This window comes from Anneissia japonica, unplaced genomic scaffold (assembly GCF_011630105.1).
Source record: "Anneissia japonica isolate Jap-2015-1 unplaced genomic scaffold, ASM1163010v1 scaffold284824_len513422_cov204, whole genome shotgun sequence".
NCBI lineage: Eukaryota > Metazoa > Echinodermata > Crinoidea > Comatulida > Comatulidae > Anneissia > Anneissia japonica.
Genome location: NW_022732066.1, coordinates 314,121 through 319,931, shown reverse-complemented (window position 1 = coordinate 319,931; position 5,811 = coordinate 314,121). Strand labels below are relative to the sequence as shown.

The 5,811-nt window shown below is 37.8% G+C and overlaps 1 protein-coding gene across 1 annotated transcript in view; it reads left to right on the top strand.

The window, feature by feature from the left end:
* The first annotated feature begins 2,362 nt into the window (after positions 1 to 2,362).
* LOC117115569 overlaps positions 2,363 to 5,811 on the top strand; it is a 23,776-nt gene continuing 20,327 nt past the window's right edge. The window contains exons 1-2 of the mRNA XM_033259423.1: positions 2,363 to 2,479; positions 4,275 to 4,385. The gene's annotated coding sequence lies outside the window, so the exon portion shown is untranslated. The remainder of the gene's footprint in view (positions 2,480 to 4,274; positions 4,386 to 5,811) is intronic.

Sequence of the window (5,811 nt, the reverse complement as noted above, 5' to 3'; positions counted from 1 at the left end):
ATATATATATATATATATATATATATATAGTATAGTTTTTTCCAAGGAGGGGGTCAGGACCCCCTGACACCCCCCCCGATCCGCCAATGCATGAGCATTTCCTTGTCATGATGGGTGCACATAGATATGACAATTATGAAATGCATAGGTAAGAGGCTTCATAAGTACATTGACATTTTTTATCATCACTTACAATTTATGTCTGAAAACATAATACTCTATGTTCTGTATTGTATCAATGAAGCTTTTATGTAACTCTGTTTGCATCCAGGTGATTGGCTCGATGGAAGTGGGTGGGATGATCTTCTAACAATCTCAAAACTTGCCTCGTAGGAAAGGCCAGTGCCATGCTTCCAACATCACGCTTTGCCGATATGTCCATCAAGTTACAGCCTGCGTCTTATACCAACACAAGAAGGATACATATTCATAATATTCATCATACTGCAACAAAAGAGCGACTACTCTACCTGAGACTGATTGGTTCAGGGAAAGTATAAAGCATCCTATGTTCAAGTTCTGGTCGATCACACTAAAGGTGGAACTCATCTTGCTGCAGTTTGTCAAAGCCATAAGATCGGCCGATTTCGACTTGTATGTAAAAGCCATGTACCTAATAGCACCATGGATGTTCAGTCTAGATAATTATAACTACGCTAGATGGTTGCCAGTGCATATCAATAGTATGGCCACACTGCAAGATATCCACCCAGATGTATAAGCGCAGTTTACAAATGACTTCTTTACAGCACAGAAGTCGAACAGGAAGTTTTCCCTCATAGGATTGGACCATAACCATAAACAAATCAATGCCAAAATTAAAGGAGTCGGGGGGAGCCATTGGACTTACTGAAAATGATGCTTCCTTGCGAAGTGGTTGATGGAAGGTCCCGAGGTTTTTCGGATGGTAGAGGAATTCGAGAACAGCAATAAGCTGCCTGAGTCGGATAGCATCCTAGAATACCATAGCTTCACCAAAAGTGCACAGAAACATTTTAGTGACAACGTAAAAGCAATGTATTATGATTGCCTAGCTGAGTTTGGTAACCCATTCATGGATGATAGTGAAGATTTGTACGCATTGGATACAAAGCTAGTACCTGGTCTTGAAGCAGTTAAAAACTTACATGCTGTTGAAGCAATGGGGAAAGAGCATTTTGAAACCTATATGAACTCTCCCATTTTAAAGGACGAGCTGATTTCGGATACCATCAGGAGGAACAACGTGCAAATGTGCTAAGCCAAAGACCAAAACAAAGAAAGACGCACTACTAAAAGCAGCAAGTGACGCTGCTTTGTACTCAAGACTGTTCATTGCATGTCAAAATAGAGATGGGGACCTCAACGAGTTTTTCTCCCACGAAAACGAAGGAGAACCTCCAAGCCTTTTGGACAATGAAAATCTACAACCACCCAAGCACAAATCAGGTTAGTGAACTATCTATAACAAATAAGGTTAGTGAACTATCTATAACATATCAGGTTAATTCTTGATGATTTGTATAGTAGCTCTGTGACATTGTAAAAGTATCTATCTGTGAACCATCTTCAACCTGAAAAGAAAAATTAGGTTAGTTCTTGATGGTTTGTATAGTAGCTCTGTGTCATAATAAGAGTATGCAACATACATCAGTTAACTAATCTGAAAAAAATATTCTGTTTTTTGTTGTTGCAGGTATTGTAGATACCATTTTGGATGTCGAGCACACAGAGCGCAATTTAGCACCAGCAGTAGATGCCAAAGTGTTCGATGGACCAGCAATAGTCAATATGCTCAGGCCTAATGATTCGAAGACATTCCTTGAATATATATCAAGTGTCGTACAACCATATAGAATCAACTTCGGTCAGCGGCACGACTAGATTTGGTTTTCGATAGATACTTTAAAGACAGTTGAAAGTCTGGTACGCATTCGAAATGGTGTGAGGAGGGTCGTCAAAAGCCAGCGGGAGTATGCCCAACAATTGGTCCACATTCCTGAGATGTGATGACAACAAATCAGAGTTGTTTCCATTAGCCTACTACTGTAACACTAGTTCAAAGTTGATGAGAGAAGGATATTTCTAACGGCATGATCTGATAGCGATTCTGAGCCAGTTGACGTACAAGAAGTTACTGAGGTAGGCTGCGAACAAAACAAGATAGATTCACTGCGTGACGCTTACCAAGCACGCGTCTTTAACGTCATACCAGTATTTTTTGTATATGCCGTTACTTATTCACTAACTACAAGTGATGCTCAATTTGACTTTGCCTGGCTCCTGGCTTATCTCAAGTTTTGCCAGAGTCCCGATGTAGGATAGGGGTCGTCGGAAACCCATCATTAAAGCCTATTGATGTTTGACAGCGTCGTGATTCCCCATGTAAGAATATTTTTTACTATTAGACCTATACATAATAACTGAGAAAAACATATCAACAAAAATAATTTCTGGTTGACCTGACCTGACGTGATTTTTGTAAAGCTAAAGTTATATGGTGAGTATATGTTGAAAATCTAAATCTTTCCTTTGCTACAAATTAGTCAGTGAAGAAACACAGTTTGCATTTTGTTTTGGGCTACAAATCAGAAAATTATAAAGAAATTAAATCTTCGATTGACGAATGTGAATCTACAATTTTTGGCCAATATCAACGAAAATGATCCGGGGGTGGGGGTGGGAGGGGGGATAAAGCCATAGGACTACTACTTAGGCCTACTAATATTATTTATGATGTGTTTATTACAATTTTTACTCTATACACCCAAAACAGTCCTAAAATGTCCAGAATGCGCTACCTTCCGGAGGTCTTCGCCCTCTGGACCCCCAGCTAGAGAGGGGACAGTTCCGCCCGAACCCAACTACACTCGGTACTACGTACCTCTCAAGAAGCCTTTCCCTTTGAAAATCCATGGCTACGTCCCTGCCCTGCGTATTGACATGCGGCCACTGTTACCGCCACTATCTACAATCAAGAATAAAAAGCTGGTAAAGTGTTTAAAATGTGTTGGGTTGGGTGGGGATGGGGGTGGGTGGTAGTCAAAGTGTTTAAAAAAAAAACCCAAAAGAGGGGGTTCGGGGGTACTCCCCCTGGAAAATTTTGATTCTTAGATGGCGAGAAATGAGCATTCCCGACTTCAGAGGTGTCTTTTAATGACTTTTCAGTTCTTCAAAATCCAAGGTTTTCCCACTCTTGTAAACGGTCAGCTTCTCATTCTTATTACAGTAAATAGGCCTAGGCCTATTATGTGTGTATACGTACATTAAAAAAATGAGTAGTTGTATACGTAGGCCTACGTAGGCCTATTCTTTTTTCCATGAATCGATAAACACTCCAAAGATAAAGAGAAAGGGTCCGGGAGTCCTCCCCAGGGAAAATTTTGATTCCTAAATATTTCTTCAAAATTCAAAGTTTTCCCCTCTTGAAAATGATCAGGTAAATTTTTCTCATTCTTATTACAGTAAATAGGCCTATTATGTGTGTACCAGTATACATACAGGAAAAAAAAATGAGTAGTTGCATACGTACTCTCCAAGGGAAAATTTTGATTCCTAGATGGCAGGAAATGCGCTTTTTCACGACTTCTAATTTTCCCATTGTAGCAAAAAAAAAAAAAAAAAAAAAAAAATTCAGCTCACGGGTCTTTAAAAGGTAGGTCTAAATTTTTTTATTTTTTTGTAGCCCAAGTGGGGTCAATAGGGTTTTCCTGACAATAGGGCAACACCCAACGCAGGGCAAAAGTTGTAATTTGGCGCGCAGCGCCACCCGAGGCCGTAGGCCCGACAGGGGACGATTTGGGGATTTCCCAATGATACAATTTAAAAAAAATTATAAGCCGCTAGACGCTCATATGTATGGCATCTTTACCAAGGATGGTGTTTTTTGTATCTCATCGGCGTTCAAACTATAAGTTTATATAGGTCTATCCAATTCAGGCAAACATTTGATATAAACGTTTTAAGATATTTTTTTTTTTATCCCACAACGAATCTCTCCTAAATTTTTCGACGGGGGGGGGGGGGGGGGGGGGTGAGGGGGGAGCCTTGGCTAGACTAAAACGAAACTTTTGCATACTGGTGGAGTGCGCCCTCTGGAGTTCCCGCTGGGCCAATGTAAATACCGAATGGGGTCTTGCACGTTTTCTACAGAATGCAAATTCCAAGGGTGGCTCTTCAGCAGCACAAGAAACAAAGCCCCTTTTAGGCAAGATGTTACGGTAGTGTATCCTTCAGCGCTTCCTGTTTTTTATTATCATCTCCGTTTGTTGCTTATGTGTGGGATTGTTTTCCAGGTCATCCTGATTTAGACCGTTCTTTCACCCACACAACCATTGATGATACCGTCACGTTAATTTTACTCTGACTACCGTTGTTTGATTGTAGGAACTTATATCTCGTCGCCTGTAAGTTAACTTAAATTATTATGCAACAATTCGTTTAAATTACAGTAGGTTTATTGCTCTGGACAAGACTATTATTATTATTTCTGCTTAAAGATATGTTAAAGCGATTGTTAAATGAAGGATGTTAAACGTCGTTGACTTAATTGAATTTAAATTTCGTACATATGATAGAAATTTAGAAATTTTATAATACATTGATGATCCATGTAAAGATTATCTTACTTGAACTAACGAACTAATTTTTGAATTTAGTTTGGTAATATTATTAATTTTATATTAAAAGTATAATTGACCAATAACCTATATTAGAGCATAGAAAAGGCATACTTATTGATAAGATAATAAGCAACCGAATTTCTGTTATATTATTTTTTTTTTAATAAATCAAATCGTCTCCGGTTAGAATAAATGAAGAAATTACAATGCTCGCAAAATGAGAACAATTCCAAGAAAATCACATTAAAATATGTTTTGTTAAAAAACATTCCAAGAAAATCACATTAAATTATATTTTTTTTTAAAACAAGTTTTTAAAATCCGATCCTGCAAATATGTTTGTTGGTGTTAAGCACGGTGTTTGTGTTAGCGTTACGTTTGCAATGATTTTTCCAATGATTTTTACTATAATTTATTAAATTAAAAGCAGTTTAATTTAATTTTGTCTTTATCTTATTTACTATGTATATGTTTTATTGTTTTTTCTAAGGGATAATAAATGGTTGATTGATTGATTGATATTATCCTATATTAGCAGGCCTATAGTATTATTGAATTATGAAAAATAAAAGTTTGTGTATGTTATGACCATAGGGTATTAAAATGAATAATGATCTCTTGTTTACAAAAAGTTATACTTTTCATTTCAAGGGGTCGGATAATGATGAACAATGGCAATGATCAGTGGTGGCACTACGGGGTGATAGGAAGGAGGCTACAGCCCCCTTTCGGGGAAGTTAGCAAATATTCGTCAGGGATAAAAGAATTATTTTTAAAAAAAACACCTTTTTAGGTCGAGATGCCCTGTATGAGCGTCTAGTGGCATATTATTTTCAAAAATTGTCTCATTGGTGAGGGAAGAACGGCTTAAAGAACAACTCTTGCCCTGTCTGTCGGGGCGTTGCCCTATCGTCGGGGAAATCCTAACGCCGCCACTGGCGACGATGACTAGGCCAATAAATTGCTATACAGAGAGGCCTCGGCATATGTTTTTCATAAATAATGATATGAATGTAAATATGGTCGTGATGTTTTATTGGTTGCAAACAACGATAAACTAATATGAGTGTATTTTAAGGAACCAAACCTCATAGTTGTATTTTATACCCTTGTGACTATAAAGTTTTATCGTTTCGTCTTGGGTAATGGTTGGAGACTTATGTATAAATTTGTGTGTATGTATGTATATGTATGTATATGTATATATATA